Here is a 5,000-nt window from a genome sequence, read left to right on the forward strand (position 1 = left end):
TTCGTCATCGTCATAATTATTATTTTAATTATAAAATATAATAATTTTAATTATAAATTTTTTTTTTTCGATAAACGAATACCGGTGAAATTTAAATAAACGAAGATACAACTTTCTTTGTTGTTGTTGTTGTTTTTTTTTTTTTTTTTCTTTTTTTTTTTATTGTTGTTGTTGTTGTTGTTGTTGTTGTTGTTGTCGTTGTTGTTGCATTGACGTTGCATAATATCATATAATCATATACTATCTATAAAAATATAGAACAAAATAATCGAAGTTTTGGAGATTTTGGAGGGTTTGGGGTGTCAGTTGGGGGGGAGGGGGTTGGGGGGGGGGGGGGGGGTGCGTGTTCTGGGGTTCGTCGTCTTATGATATCAGATCGAATATGAGAAACATAATAAAATAATAATAATAATAAAAAAAAAAATACATTCCGTTCGAACGAGCCGAATGTCATACTCATCGTCAGGCATATATATGGAGTAGTGACGGTTCGAACGTCGAACATTCAAAAATTGATGTTAGACGCGAAGTGACCGGATCAGTACTCTTGTATAACGAAAAAAATGTTATTATCGTTTTCATTTGTCGTCTTTGTTGCGTGTCTTCTGGCGTGTCTCTCGATTCGTCGTATCGCGTTATATTATACTTTACGTAGTGTAACAACCAAGTATGTACGTACGATTCGTCTCGACCGCTGGGGATATTCACTGACACACGTGAAAATGATAAAAAGATTCTTTTTCGTTCTGTAAAACTGTGCCGACCGACGGACGCACGTAGATCTCTCTGCCTCATGCGCTCTTCCTCTTATCGTCGTCGTCGTCGCTCTCGCTACAATCTATCCTCATGGAATAAATGTTGATTCATTGTAGTCGATCTGCGACGTCGCGACGATATGAGAAAACGTTAGAGACGGAGTTCTTAAAAGATTCAGTGTATTCGTATAGTGTGTATAATTTTTATATTATATATGAACGGTCGTTTCTAAAATTCTTTTTGTTAATTTTTACATTTATCATGTACAAAAAATACACAACCCGAGTATCGGTACGATCACTCAAACACCGGGCGTCGATCCCAATGTTTTACGATAATAATCGTTGAACAATACATACGTACACGTCGTGTGCGAAGTGTTATTTTGAAAAAAAAACTCGATCTCGTTTAGAACGTTCGAATTCGTGACCGTTATGTGTCATTATGTGAAGACGCCTCCGCCGCCGCCGCCGCCGCCGCCGCTGTCGTCGCGTTATATATTATAGCGCACGCACGCGCGCGCGCGTGCTTAAAGCGCGTTTGTGTCTCATATAAATTTTTATAAGAGTCAACCGTTAAAATCTATCGCGTCTAACGCGATCGACGATACGGTGAGACGCTCGTTTCATACTGTGCGTATATTGTACATGCATGCATAAGTTTGTGTGTATTTTATATGCGAATATGAAACGAGAAGAGTAATTGACGACTTCAACAAGTCTCGGTTAGCTCCCTGGTTGATCCTGCCAGTAGTTATATGCTTGTCTCAAAGATTAAGCCATGCATGTCTCAGTGCAAGCCGTATTAAGGCGATACCGCGAATGGCTCAATATATCAGTTTTGGTTCCTTAGATCTTACTCAGTTACTTGGATAACTGTGGTAATTCTAGAGCTAATACATGCAATCAGAACTCTGACCAGTGATGGGATGAGTGCTTTTATTAGATCAAAACCAATCGACGGAGGGCGTCTCGTCCGAAGTCGTTAATTTTGATGAATCTGGATAACTTTTGCCGATCGCATGGTCCAGTACCGGCGACGCATCTTTCAAATGTCTGCCTTATCAACTTTCGATGGTAGTTTCTGCGACTACCATGGTTGTCACGGGTAACGGGGAATCAGGGTTCGATTCCGGAGAGGGAGCCTGAGAAACGGCTACCACATCCAAGGAAGGCAGCAGGCGCGCAAATTACCCACTCCCGGCACGGGGAGGTAGTGACGAAAAATAACGATACGGGACTCTTTCGAGGCCTCGTAATCGGAATGAGTACACTTTAAATATTTTAACGAGGAACAATTGGAGGGCAAGTCTGGTGCCAGCAGCCGCGGTAATTCCAGCTCCAATAGCGTATACTAAAATTGTTGCGGTTAAAAAGCTCGTAGTTGCATTTGTGCGCCGCGCTGTCGGTGCACCGCATCCGCGGTGATACTGACACGTCTGCGGAGCATATCGTCGGTGAGCCGGCGGTAAAACGCCGGTTCAATATCAAAATCCTATCGCGGTGCTCTTCAGTGAGTGTCGAGATGGGCCGACAATTTTACTTTGAACAAATTAGAGTGCTCAAAGCGGGCTCAAAATGCCGCTTGAATATTTCGTGCATGGAATAATAGAATATGATCTCGGTTCTATTTTGTTGGTTTTCAGAACTCCGAGGTAATGATTAATAGGGATAACTGGGGGCATTCGTATTGCGACGTTAGAGGTGAAATTCTTGGATCGTCGCAAGACGAACATCAGCGAAAGCATTTGCCAAAGGTGTTTTCATCAATCAAGAACGAAAGTTAGAGGTTCGAAGGCGATTAGATACCGCCCTAGTTCTAACCGTAAATATGTCATCTAGCGATCCGCCGACGTTACTACAATGGCTCGGCGGGCAGCTTCCGGGAAACCAAAGATTTTGGACTCCGGGGGGAGTATGGTTGCAAAGCTGAAACTTAAAGGAATTGACGGAAGGGCACCACCAGGAGTGGAGCCTGCGGCTTAATTTGACTCAACACGGGAAATCTCACCAGGCCCGGACACCGGAAGGATTGACAGATTAATAGCTCTTTCTTGATTCGGTGGGTGGTGGTGCATGGCCGTTCTTAGTTGGTGGAGCGATTTGTCTGGTTAATTCCGGTAACGAACGAGACTCTAGCCTGCTAAATAGGCGTCGTCATTTAGGTGTGCTCGATTTCGGTCGAGCAACTCACTGGCGGCGTATTAAAATTCTTCTTAGAGGGACCGGCGGCTTCGAGCCGCACGAGATTGAGCAATAACAGGTCTGTGATGCCCTTAGATGTCCTGGGCCGCACGCGCGCTACACTGAAGGAATCAGCATGTTCTCCCTGGCCTAGAGGCCCGGGCAACCCGTTGAAACTCCTTCGTGCTGGGGATTGGGGTTTGCAATTATCCCCCATAAACGAGGAATTCCTAGTAAGCGCGAGTCATAAGCTCGCGTTGATTACGTCCCTGCCCTTTGTACACACCGCCCGTCGCTACTACCGATTGAATGATTTAGTGAGGTCTTCGGACCGACACGCGGTGGCTTCACGGCCGTCGGCGTTGCTGGGAAGTTGACCAAACTTGATCATTTAGAGGAAGTAAAAGTCGTAACAAGGTTTCCGTAGGGGAACCTGCGGAAGGATCATTAACGTAAATTATCAATCTCGAAAGAGTGCGATAATGAACGATAATAAAATTCTAAAACACAAATATCGACGTTCGGAATGTGTCGTTTCGATGCGAGGACGCGATTCTCACTCTCTCTCTCTCACACAGCAGTGTGTCCGAGTCAGAGTCCAGAGTCGTGTAACGCGTCCTATTCTGATATTTTTCGATGTCGATTTCGAGGAAAGTACGATGTGTTAACGCACATCGTCATCTTCAAATAAAATGTATATTTCTTTTTTTTTTTTTTTGTACTTTTTTTTTTTTTTAACTTTTTTTTTTTTTTTTTTTTTAATTTTTTGAATTTTTCTCTGTATACTAAAAATAAGAGAAAAAAACAAAAAAAAAAATAAAAATAAAAAAAAAATAAACTCATATCACTGGCGTATAGAATCGTTCGAGTGATCGTAGAAATTATAAAAATAAAACAAATTAAAAACCATTACCCTGGACGGTGGATCACTTGGCTCGCGGGTCGATGAAGAACGCAGTTAACTGCGCGTCATAGTGTGAACTGCAGGACACATTTGAACATCGACATTTCGAACGCACATTGCGGTCCGTGGAGAAACATCCAGGACCACTCCTGTCTGAGGGCCGGCTGTATAAAAATATAAACCACACTGTTCAATGTTTAATGTCGTAATGTCTATTATTTCGTAACCGACTCAATAGACTGACTGACGTTTCTCGAACATATGACGGTATCCGCGTTCGATGTGTTATATTACGTGTTTAAATATACTTAATATAAATCTCGTTCTCGGTCCGTTCAAATATAACAAATACGATGTGTATGTATGTTTACGTTTACATGCGTGTGTGTGTATATATTATTTATATTTTTATATACGCGTTCGTGTGTACGTTTACGTCACGGAGTTTCGTTATGCGACGTCAGAGAGACTGAGAGCGTCGCTCGTCGCCAGACGAGGAGCGCCCATCTCCGACCTTTCGATCGTTTCATTGAGTTGTTCTCGATCAAAGAGGGTAATCGGAGTTTAGGTGATCTCTTCGTCTCGTGATTATCGAGTACGTGCGTTTCTTTTGTTCATACTCTAATGTCAAAATTTCGAATACAAAAGCTCCGCGATCGTTACGACGTATACGAGACGAACGTGTTTATATGATGTGTAAATAAAGCGCGCTCGCATCGTTGAACGTGATGACATCGAAACATTCGTATATATATATATTGTATATATATCGAGTAGGCGGACTCGACGTCCGAAGAGCGCGTCGACGCCGACGTCGGAACGATCGGAATGAAAATTCTCTCTCGTCTCGACGAAAGCGGCGCCGTCGCGTTGACGGATATCGCGTCTGCCTCGTTTTTTTTATCGTTGGCCTCAGATCAGGGAGGATCACCCGCCGAATTTAAGCATATTAGTAAGCGGAGGAAAAGAAACTAACCAGGATTTCCTTAGTAGCGGCGAGCGAACAGGAAATAGCCCAGCACTGAATCCCGCGGTTGTAACGATCGCGGGAGATGTGGTGTTCGGGAGGTATCGCTTTCTCGTCGTCGCCACTCCTGTCCAAGTTCGTCTTGAACGGGGCCGTTTTCCCGTAGAGGGTGCCAGGCCCGTAGCGACGG

General features: G+C 43.5%; 3 non-coding genes across 3 annotated transcripts in view; all 3 read left to right on the forward strand.

Moving 5' to 3' along the window:
* The first annotated feature begins 1,486 nt into the window (after window positions 1-1,486).
* LOC125076382 lies at window positions 1,487-3,389 on the forward strand. The gene has a single exon (XR_007120349.1). It is a non-coding gene; the product is annotated as a small subunit ribosomal RNA (ribosomal RNA).
* A 460-nt stretch (window positions 3,390-3,849) lies between these two features.
* LOC125076381 lies at window positions 3,850-4,006 on the forward strand. The gene has a single exon (XR_007120348.1). It is a non-coding gene; the product is annotated as a 5.8S ribosomal RNA (ribosomal RNA).
* A 744-nt stretch (window positions 4,007-4,750) lies between these two features.
* Window positions 4,751-5,000, forward strand: part of LOC125076383 — a 3,997-nt gene continuing 3,747 nt past the window's right edge. Inside the window, exon 1 of the ribosomal RNA XR_007120350.1 lies at window positions 4,751-5,000. This exon is cut by the window's right edge and continues 3,747 nt beyond it. This is a non-coding gene — a ribosomal RNA (large subunit ribosomal RNA).

This window comes from Vanessa atalanta, unplaced genomic scaffold (genome assembly GCF_905147765.1).
Source record: "Vanessa atalanta unplaced genomic scaffold, ilVanAtal1.2, whole genome shotgun sequence".
In the NCBI taxonomy this organism is placed as follows: domain Eukaryota; kingdom Metazoa; phylum Arthropoda; class Insecta; order Lepidoptera; family Nymphalidae; genus Vanessa; species Vanessa atalanta.